Source organism: Trachurus japonicus, chromosome 12 (assembly GCF_045865225.1).
Source record: "Trachurus japonicus isolate A0001 chromosome 12, Traja_1.0".
NCBI classification, from domain to species: Eukaryota; Metazoa; Chordata; class Actinopteri; order Carangiformes; family Carangidae; genus Trachurus; species Trachurus japonicus.
Genome location: NC_140918.1, coordinates 23,706,039 through 23,718,205, shown reverse-complemented (window position 1 = coordinate 23,718,205; position 12,167 = coordinate 23,706,039).

Genomic DNA, 12,167 nt, shown 5'->3' with positions numbered 1-12,167 from the left:
GTCAATCGGGCCTGGAAATGCCTCTGGGACCAGACGACAACATAAAGCAATGAGTAAATCTCACACTGATCTGTCCCTGTCCGAGACTCCCAGACAAAGACATTCAAAGAAATGGTAAGAGCCGGCGGCGTCGGCACCAGATGTGCTCACTGCTCGGGGTGACTGCGTTTCTGGATGACGTCACTTATTTGGACGGGCCACGGCTCGGTACGAGTGTATGGATTCACACACACACACACACACACACACACACACACACACACACACACACACACACACACACACACACGCTTTCTGGTGGTCTTTGCTCGCTAACCATGATAAATTAATACTGGATTATTTAGACTGATCTGGCAGTGATGACTGTATAATCTTGACTCTGTTGAGTGCAGTGAATCAAGTGAATCAGACACTGTGTTGCACATTTAATCTAGTGTCACACTCAAGGTAAGGAGATAAAAGTGCTAGAAGAGACTCTTAGCACATTGTGTTGTTGTGAGATGTGAGTGCTGGAGACTGAGCTGATGATTGCTCAGTCAGGACAGGCCAAACTACTGATTTGTCACAGTTTTGTAGCTTTTTTTTTTTTTTTTTCTCGCCTTCCTGAATTCCATTTGTCAGTTGTACATGGAATTTGTTGTTGTACTTTTTCTAATAAATAATGGAGCAATCCATGTCCCAGACTGCAGCAGTACATTTGTGCTTTGGCACAGAATTTAATACAGCACTTAAAACATAAAAAAATATGTCTACATTTAACATATCAAACATATAAATGTATTTCATATAGAATAGAATCAATGACTTAATTGTCTTTGCAACAAGCACAAAGAAATTGAGAGGTCCATCCTCCCCCTTCGGTTAAAAAGAACACTCTCAACAAGCACACCATATTCACGTTCAATATCCAACTCTGTTATTGCACAGTATAATTTGTTGTAGCACATGTTGTACAAGTGATTCAGTTAATTGATCAGTCGGCTGCATTTAGAGCAGTTATGGCTCTTGGGTAAAAACTATTTCTCAGTCGGTTTGCTCTGAACATATGAATTATATTTAAAGAAACTGTTCAGAAAGGTATTCAGCTTCATTCAGTTCATCTTTCCCATAGCAATCTACACCCCAAAAATGACAATGTGGAAATATAATTTTAGATTTTTTTTTTTTTGTAAAAATGAAAAACTGAAATATTACATTGACAGAAGTATTCAGACCTTTACTCAGTGCTGAGCTGAAGCACCTTTGGCAGTGATTACAGCCTCCAGTCTTCATGGGGATGACATGAAAAGCTTTGTGCCTGGATTTGGGGATTTTCTGCCATTCTTCTCTTCAGATCCTCTCAGGCTCTAACAGGTTGGATGGGGATGTCAGTGAATGGCCATTTTCAGGTCTCTCCAGAGCTGTCCCTCGGAGTTCAAGTCAGGACTGTGTGGGCCACTCAAATACAAGGACAGTCCTGTGTTGTCTTAGCTGTGTGCTTTGTCCTGTTGGAAGAAGGTCCTGAGCTCTGGAGCAGGTTTTCTCCCCTGTTCCTCACTCCGTTCAGCTTTAACTCAACCTTGACCAGTCTCACTGTCCCTGCAGCTGAAAAACACCTTGACAGTCTGATGCTGTCTCCACAGAGCTGCACCACTGGGATGGTGATGAGTGGAGCCTGATTTCATCCAGACGTGATGCTTATAGAGTTACTATTGGTGCTTTATGTCAAACTCCAAGCAGCTTTCATGTCTTCCTCTGAGGACTGTCTGTCTGGACACTGTGATGTAAAGACCAGATGAGACCTGCAGTGATCATTGTCCTACTGGAAGTTTCTCCGTCCTCGACACCGGATCTCTGGAGCTTTGCTGGAGTGATCATCGGGTTCTTGGTCTTCTTTCTTACCCATGGCCCTCCTTGACTGATTTCTCATGTCGGCTGGGTGGACAGATCTAGGAAGAGTCATGGTTGTTCCAAACTTCTTCAATTTAAGGATTAGGTCTAGGTCTGAGCCTCAACAATATCCTGTCTTTGCAAACAGTTCCTTCCTCCTCATGAAGCAAAGAACATCAAGGTGTAGAAACATCTCAAAGATGATGAAGAGAAATGAGAAGATCTAAATGCAAATTTCTACAGGTTTGGGCTCGGAAATCATATGTCAATGTGAAGTTACAGTTTTTCTAAAATTCTATTTTCACTCTGTTATTATGGGGTATTGGAGGTGGATTGATGAGGGAAAACTGAACTGAAACCATTTCATACTTTATGAATAAACTGTTGATGGCCCTGAATGAGTGGAGAGGATTTCATCACACTAGTAGTTAGACTATTCAAAAAAATACACCTTGATCCCAATATCCAAGGTCAACAAACTCATAATAAAACCGAGTCCCCCAAACTCTGCAGAGACAGCAGCTTTTTCTTCAATCTATACAGTTTCCAACACAGACGTGATTTACTATTTATAAGTGATCCCTGCATACAACTTATACATGTGGAGGAATGTTCATGATGCAGTCTCATTTGAAAGTGGGCTAAATTAGAGGGAACAGGCAGTTTCTTGGACACCCCTATGGACCCGGGGGGGTCACTGACCAGGGCCACTGGGGGCCTGCTCACCTCATAAACATAAAGGGAGGAGAGCCCATCAATAAATGATGAGGAGTGGTATACATGTATTTTTAACAGTGCCTCTGTATGATGTCTGGCAGCGCTCTCACACTCTGTCTCCTGGTGCAGGGCAGAGAGCAGAGCTGGGCCACGCATGTTTGAATTAGCCCCTCACCCTCCACCCCCCCTCCCTCTATGTGCACTGGTTGGAGTGAGGAGGAGGTGGCTGAGTTAGGGGGGGGCCATATGTCTTAAATAAATAAATAAACATATAGGTTCCTGCTATAGCCAGCAGGGTCACTGCTGTTGGACAGTGTGCATGCGAGTGGAACAAACAGGAGTGATAGGAGGAGAGTGTGCAAAAGCAGGGTTCACAGAAAAAAAAAAGCAATGTTGTGAAGAGGAATGGTTTGTTATCAAAGTCATTGTGGGTAAATTCTGCATCTACAGGGGTTCAGGGGTGTCGGACAAAAACTTTGATTATGTAACCGAGATGGAAATATGTGTATGTTAGTGCTGTATATCAATGGTGTGCAAATGACTTTCATCATGGATTAAACTGTCAAATAATCTTTTAACATTAATAATTGAAAATTGTATTGAATATCAAAAATGGTTTCCAGAGACCTAGTGACATGTTCAACTTGTTTATGTTTCAGATTACTGGTTGGATGTAACAAAGATTTTTTGTTTTAATTGATCTAACTGGTTATTAAACTGATCATATCAACACTATAATCACTTTATTATCTGTCTTATTATCTATTATCTGAGAGACTTGGTTAATTTGGACAACACGGTTTTGTAAAACAAAGAATAGGAATGTATAATATTTTGTCATGATGATCCAAATCCAATTAAAAGTCACCATCAGCCAAGCTAACATGTTGTTAATGCATGATGCTCTCATTCAGGAGGTGGAGTGTTAAATGACTATACTTATTATTGTGATAGGATTGCACATGGGTAGTTTTTACAATCTGCCAAACTGTTGAATTTCTTCTTCCAATTTATCTCCATCAAATGTCTCAGCTGTGGATAAATTATGGGAAAGTTGCAGAAACGTCAGGGGAGCAACACTGTCGTTTGTGGCAGGAAGGAAGTGATTGATGTTGCTTGTAGCCTACAGGGGAGCAAGCAGGCGCACGACAATCAATTCAATCAGCAATGGCAGGCAGAAGCAACGACTCAGCCTGAGCCTGATTTACATGCAAGAGGTTTCACTGAATTATTGTCATTACTGAAGCAAAGGCAGGCAATCGACTATTAATGTAACTCTATCAACACATTTGTGTGCTCATGCGAGGCTCTACCTTGTTGACACGGCATACTCATCAGTGATAGTTTAATGTACACAGTGTCCATTTGTGTGTACGTTCACCTCATCATGTCAGGTGAATTTAAGCATCTGAAAACTGTTTTTGCCTTGTTCTTGCAGAATCCAAAGTGACATCTTCAAATTTCATGTTTTGTCACCAATCTAAAAGCTAAAGATGTTCCACTGCTGCAGAGAAGCTCTGAGAAGCTGAAACTTTGGTATTTTAGCTTGATAAACAACTTAAAAGATCAACCAATTATCAAAATGGTCCAAACCAATTAAATCAATTGCTTAAAGGGATAGTTCAACATTTTGGCAAATTGGCCCATTTCCATAATCCCTATAGTTTTATAGGAGTAGGTTCGTTACCTTTAATTGTCGGTGCAAGCTATTATTTAGAATGGTGGAGCAGAGCCGCAAGCTACTCAGAGCTACGCTACGGAGCCTAATGGGATTTCTTGGTTTCCCTCATCAAACTCATCAAATACACAATCAAACAACTCCAAAACGCTCTGGTGGACAAGTTGTGACCTGCACATTCACCACGCTATGAGATAATAACGGAACTTTACGAGACAGAGTTGTTTTCGAGGCAAATGCAGAGACTTCTTGCCAAAAAACTGCCCCAGACGGGAACACGCATCAGCAGTTTTGCATGAATTTAGTTCGAAAACAACTCTGTCTGGTAACGTTTGTAACGTAACGTGGATTGTGTATTTGATGAGTTTGATGAGGGAAACCAAGAAATCCCATGAGCCTCCGTAGCGTAGCTCTGAGCAGCTCGTGGCTCTTCTCCGCCATTCTAAAAATAGCTTGCACCGACAATTAAAGGTAATGAACCTACTGCTAAAACTATAGGGATTATGGCAATGGGCCAATTTGCCAAAAATGTTGAACTATCCCTTTAAGCAACTTGTTATTTTCAGACTTGGTATAGCACACATGCTCTTTCACTGGGTTAATATGACAGTTAACATAATCATTATGCAAATTAACATATAAATATTAGCTATGTAGCTATGTCCATAAGTCTGAGCACTCACATACACGTACAGACAAGAACATGACACACTAGTTGGTGTTTGTGTGTTTGATCTTATTGCAGACACACAGTATTTATGTGTACCTGTGCTCTGGCAGGGTGTCAGGTGTGTCCGTCTCGGGGGCCAGAGATGTTGTTGAATCAATCAAGAGTGGACGGGTTGGGGACTTAAGGGGGTCAAAAAGGCCCCTAATTGGACAAGTGAGACTGGTGGCGGCGAGGCCCACTGTGGGGGAGACAATCTACCTCAGTGACCACTCCTTGACATGCCATTTGCCTCTGAGGACCCCCAGGGCTGGCCGAGCAGCTGCCCGACACAGCCATAACTCCGGGCCAAGGCGAGGACCTCGGGCTAACAAGCCGATAACGAAAGACTGGTGGAGTGTGAGAGGGAGAGAGAGAGAGCAGAGAGCGGTAAAGCGAAAAGTAGGAACAGACCGAGAAGTCAAGAGGAAACACGGATGTGCCGAGACACTTTTCTGCCTGTGGAAACTTTATTCTCTAACACACACACACACACACACACACACACACACACACACACACACAGAGAAGCCGGAGATCTCACGCTGCCGAGAGGATGGCTTTAATCGCAAAAGAAGCGGTGTGGTTTCCCTGCCTTGCTCCGGATCCTAATACTCATTTCATCATCAGACAAACTGACACCGATATATTTACATGGAGCAGGAACGGCAGAGGAATTTGGAGGCATGTTGTCTGGGAGATCAGAGGGCTGGTTTATAGAATGGAGGCAGCACAAACAAACAGCAGCAAAGGCCCCTGGCTCTGCACACACACACACAATCCGACACCCACACCCACACCTATACACACCTGAGTGGAGGGGGAAAACACACTCTCCCAGGTTTGAAGTTTGTCTGGAGTGGCAAGCCGAATAAAGCGTGTGAAGCGTGATGCCAGGTAGGAGAGAAAAGCAGCTTCAAACGGTTATCAATACAATTGGCTGTGCCAGGCGCGGCAGTTTAACCTCTTTAGCGCGCCGGGTGTCTGCTAACTGGATGTGACGCTTTCTCCGGAAGGCTCCTTCTGTGGTGTCGTCTTCACAGAGACTCACCGGGGCCTGATGGGTACTGAGAGTCCCACTTTAACTGTGCTGCGCCTCGTCCCTTTGACAGTCCCCAAACTCAACCACAATAACACCCCGAGAAAACACAACAAATTCTCCCACTTGCCAGGAAATAATGTTAAAAAAAAAGGGAAAACACGGGTTGTGATGTGCAGTGGAAAATTTGCAAAACAGTAAGTAGCGATTCAAGTGTCTCTCACAACAGATGTCTCAAGTTAGCCTGTTTATGGGAATCAACTTTTCCTGACTGCTCTCATAACACTTTTTTCCTAAGAATATCAACATCCTCTTACACACAGTAAAGGACAAACACCATGAGCCATACAAAATATTTCTAACATATTTGTAAACATTGACACAAGTACAAAGATAAACAGGCTCCCTATAAAAAAAATCCAGCACATCAAACGCTTTTCTCGCACAGCGCTGCATGCAGCATGATTTATAATCTGCAACTCCGTCTTGCTTGTTGTTTTTTATACATTATGCAGTTACTTCCAGTGTAATTACTGATCAACGCGCCGCTTTTTAGCGGATTTAAAGGCTGAGATGAAATCATGTCCGATCAAGTGCCCAACAGTTGAACGCAGTTATCTAAATGGCGTTAATGTATGTCATATATCCTAAGGCGTGAAGCAGGAATAAAATAGCTTCCATTGGGAAAAAAAGAAAGAAAGAAAAAAGAGCAAACGCTTCCAGTTTTGCCAAGACGGAGAGCTGGGAGGAAAAGGGCAGGGACGCAGGCTGCCAAGGATGTGGCGGAGGCATTAGGGATTGCAGCTGGCGTGCAGTCAGGCTGGCTGGGCGCGGCAGCAGCCCCTGCACCCCTTGATCCTGCACAGAGGCAGGTCTCAGCAGACCCACGGGTGCCAAGACACCGCCATCCAAACCTGGAACCATCAGGCTCCACATGGACACGAAAACACAAGAAGAGGAGAGGAGGAGGAGGAGGGGAGGGGGGGAGGAGGGGGGGGCACATGCATCTGCAGTATGTATATGCATGCAGGCACACAAACATGTCCTCCTCGCTTTCGCACACACTCCCACACAGACACACACACACACCTCTGACAGGCTGTACACAGATGTTCCCGTGATAACAATGACAATGTCAACACACACTGCTGCCTAACTCACATCCTCAGTCATAATGAACTAGAGGCACAGAGCCTCCATTTCTTCTTCTGGGCTTCTCGCTTGACAATTTGTAGACTGCTCCTGGCTCCAGGTTGCATTCTGACCCCCCAGGAGGAGGAAGAGGAAGAGGAAGAGGAGGGGAGGGAGAGATGGAAAAAAAAAAAAGGCAAGTTGATCGGGATGGAGAGGAGTGCCACCCGGTACCTGCATGGGCTCTCTGTTTTTTTGTTTGTTTTTTTTTACATGGCGTCAGCATGTGACCCCGCAGAGCTGCTGTCCCCTGCAATTAGGGCCTGGGAAGGAGATTAGCAGCGAGGGGAGGCGGAGAGAAAGAGACAGAGAGAGAGAGGTAAAGGAGTGGGGAGATGGCTCGGAGAGATAGAGTAATTGGGGCGGCTAACGGAGTATTAAAGAAAGGGGAGGCTGAGTCGTAAGATGCGGCGGAGGGAAAGGTGAGGAGTCAGCGGGGGATGGGGGAAGATAGACCGGGTGATACGAGGACCCAAGCGAGGAGGGAGAGACAACACACACAGACACACACACAATACGGAGGGGTAACTATAGCTCAGCTGCATCATGTTCTGCTGAAGCTCCTATGGACAACTGACACACACACAGACAAGCGGCTGACACACAACCATCAGTGTGTGACGGCAGCAGGGCAGACAGGATGAGCAGCAGAGGGACAGTCTCTCTCTTTGATGCCTGCTTTCTAAAATGAGGCGTTTCAGAAAGAGGAGACTTTTAAAAATAGAACAAAAAGTGACACTTTGAACACGAGCCCTGCGGTGGTCTCTTCATGAAAGCCCCTCCCACCCCCCGCGTCCCTACACGCCTGTTGATGAATTACTATTAACTCATCAACAGAGGAACTTGTAGTGTTAATATTATGAATCTATTTTTTCCACCTCCCCAAAAGATTCCTCTCCATTTTTAGTGATTTAATTTCAGTCTCTTCTGGGACGTATACTGTACATTTCACTGCAATTAAGTTAAAGATTGTCCCCACATTTTCCCTGAGCTGAATATTTAAGGAAATTTAAATAATAACTAATGACAATTTGAAAGACTGAATACAGCTTGGATAATGCAGAAGTTTTGTTTCTGTGTAATTTACAGGTTGAATGTGCAATAAACAAGTGTGATGTGTTGGAATATGAGGTGACATTTCCGATATGTTGGAATGAAAAACTCTCTAAAAGGCCAGTGAGGCAGCGGCTGAGAGCTGTTGAAGAGGAGTTGACCTTTGCCCCCCTGTTTCAGATCTCAGAAGCCACAATCATAAAAAATCCTGTATCAGTTCCACCCTGAAAGACCAAACAACAAAACAGTGTGTTGCTTTCCTGCTGCTCGTCTCCATTAGAGCGAGCCTCAAGCACGATTACCAACAGGGGAGCGCTGTGAGCCCTCGACGCTGAGAGAAAGGCGCTCTGACAGCTCTACTAAACAAGACGGAGAGGAAGACGAAGCCAGCGAAGGCTGCGAAGAAACTATTGTGCGGCTCCCCGCGTCTACGCACACACAGTTAAATCAACCGCTGCTTTTTATTTTGGATACTTTTATCATTTTGGATCGCTCACCTGAGCTCCCCTCGAAGCTATTAATTTTAAGCCACAAAGTTTACTGCCAGTGCATCGCCTTACATTCCTGCCGCTGCTAAAAGAGGGGAGGGCAGAGGAGGAAAAAAAAAAAAAGAAAAAGGCAAAGAGTAACTTATTGTTTTTATATGAGATCTATTCCCCAGGTGTTCTGGTCAATAATGACTTGATATATCAGTGACTGCCTTGCTATTTGCACTGTTTTCGGCGTGTTTTCTCTGCCTGTGATTGAGCGGAGCTATTTTCACGCGTGGAGAGAGGTGGTTGAGGACCAGCGAGGCTAACGTCTGTTTGATCAAAGTTTATGTGAAATTTCCCGGGGCCGCCGGGGGAGCCGCTGTTTATGAACTGTAATAAAAAGAGTCATTTTGACGGTGTGACCCCGGTGCACAGGCAGGAGGATGGAGGGATGAGGAGGGATGGGGAGAAATGGGAGGGGGGGGGATTTGGTTATGTCTCTGTTTGCGAGGAGGAGGTGCTCTCACAGGCCTCTGAGAAAGGAGGAAGGAAAGGAGAGGCAAAAGGTCAGGGAGGAAGAGGAAGTATTTTGGGGAGGGAGAAGACAAAATATGCACCTGTGGAGGATGTAAGTAAAAAAAAGAGGGTGTGATGAAAAAGGACACAAAGATTAAAAAAAAGAAAGAAAAAAAGAGTGAAAGTGGGGATTACACCCGCAGGTTGTCTTAGCAGCCAGCCAACAGCTCTTAATGAAACACTTTGGTTCAATTTCTGATTCATCTCACACAGCGTGATCAGCTTTGTCCCCAACAATCCTCTTATCTGAATTTAATGCATCGTAAATGAGAAAATCAGAATGCACACACTTTTGCAGACTCTCAAACGAGGGGACAAAGACAGAAGATGAATATATGCGCGGCGCTCCCGCGCGCTCAGGTATGTTATGAGAAAATGCCAGTCAATAAATAGGTATAAATAGTAACCTTTGAGAAAATCAAATAATGTTGACCTTTCACTAAGTCGATAGTGTAATCCTCTGTGCTCCCGGCAGCCTGCGGAGACACTTGAACAGTATCACACTTTTAATGAAGAGATGATTGGTCTCCAGGTTGAAAAGCTTACAGCTGGACTTGGACAGATGCTCTCCAAAAGCATACTAAATGATAGGTTAACGTCACATTAGCTAGTTCCTCTCGCAGGAAGAAATCTGATCTTAATTTATTCTTTCTTTTTTTTTCCTCTTCATTTTCCTGCTTGCACATGGCACTGAAAACACACAGAGCAGGAGCTGCTGCAGGAGGGGGGGGGGGGGGCTTTCTAACTCATCCATATGCACCTCAAATTAAAATAAGAAAATTCAATTCAAGAAAATTCTAAATGCATTGATCGATACCTCCTGCCGTCCTGGAGCTGATGTTCAATACAGGTTGAATTCAAAATGTTTAGCAGCAGATGTAATGAAAGAGTGGCAGACAGCACCTAACAGTGCCACTCTGCACTGCTTCTCTAAATAAACCTCCCCAGGTCAGTGGAACTGCAGGAGAAATCACGGCGTGATCCAGGGAAGCTTTGCTGTGACAACACTCCTGTCTAGTTCCTGTCTGAGATTTATCAGAGGTTTCACAAAATCAATGAAGCTTGCGGTGAGAAAGATCACAGCAAACACTAGAGACCCATCAGCGGTAATAGCCATCTCAACACGGACGGGGGGGAAAAGTACGTCTGTCAGAACATATTACAGAAAAACACATGAGACGATGAGTTGAAATGTAGTCTACAACGTGTCATTTTATGATGCTTTTCTCAATATATTAAAGTCTTAAATGTGCAACAACATAAAGTCCTGGATCTAGACCCAGCAGAGTAGTGTGTTTGTGCATCTATATGTTGCACACGCATGATTAAAATTTGTGTAATGCGTCTTGGTCTTCCTGCCAGCCCGAACCATCACAGACCAAATCCATCACACAGCTCACCTACTGGTCTGTGGCTGCATGCCACACACACCCACTCACACAAACAGACGCACACACATACACACACACACACACACACACACACACACACACACACACACACAGGCAGGCAGGCAGGCAGAGGATTATTGAGGTAGTATCAAACAGGAATAATAAAGCAGGTTCTTAAGATTTTAATAAGAATAAAATGAAACAGTAACCACCCAGGGGCCAGCAGGGTTAATCCCTTCTATATTACTGAAAATAAAAAAAGGATAAAAACAGACAGGAGGACAGAGCTGGAGCCAGAGCAGAGAGAGAGAGAGAGAGAGGGAGAGAGAGAGGGAGGGAGAGGGAGAGAGAGGGAAAGAGAGAGAGAGAGAGAGAGAGCTGCAGTGGAGACGAAATATAAGAATAGTGGTTGGCTGCTATCAAAAGTAGAGCCAGTTAAAAGGGATTGAAATTAACAAGCGGGTTTAAAATAGCACAAGCAGGGCTTATAATTTCCTGCTCTTCTTCTATTTTATCCTCCGACACACACACAACACGGAGGGGTAACTATAGTCACTTGCACACACACACACACATGCACACACACACACAAAAGATGACACTGTTTGACTGTGTTTAGACTTGATGAAAGCTTGGTTCATTCCCTATGCGTTGAAACACCCGTGTCAGTTCAGCACCATATTTCCAATGTCAAAGCACGTGCGCCGGCAGCAGATGGCATGAAACAGTTGGCAAGAGTGAGCGAGCGTGAATATCTGTTTACTAATAACCCTTTAATTACTTCAGATGGGCAATGGGATCAAACACCCAGACCCACACAGGAATTAGCCTTAAATGAGACTGGACTGAAAATCTAGGCTAACCCCTTATGTTGCCATAAAGACCTTTGCCGTGAGAATTAGCAATTAGAAAAACCCTTATAGACAGAGAGTGGAGTCACTTTGAATATTCTCTTTTTCCACTTAAAGAGCTTTATTTATAATCAAACAACATAGCAGATGCTTTAATATAAATTTAAGAGATGGGAAGAGGAGAAAGTTTCACATATATAGCGCCGCAGCTAACGATTATTTTCATCATGGATTGATCTGTCGAATAATCATTTAATCTATAAAACATCAGATAATAGTAAAAGAAAAAAGGCCCATCACATGTTCCCAAAGCCCAACGTGACGTCTTTAAATCTTTTTCTTTTTTATCCAATTTCAAGTCCAGAACTCAGAGACATCCAAGCCGCTACGACAGAGAAGCAGTAAATCGTCACGTTTCAGAGGCTGGAGCCAGATTTCCTAAACCCAAGGTGACATCTATATTTGCCGGAATTGCCGCCCAAAACCAAAGACGTTCATACACAGTGAACCAGAGGAAGCAGCAACTACTACTAATGGATTCCATTTGTTTCATGTTACCAAACTGAGTGGACAAGTTTTGTTTGGATACAGACATGTCAGCCATTTGTTCCTCAAATTAACAA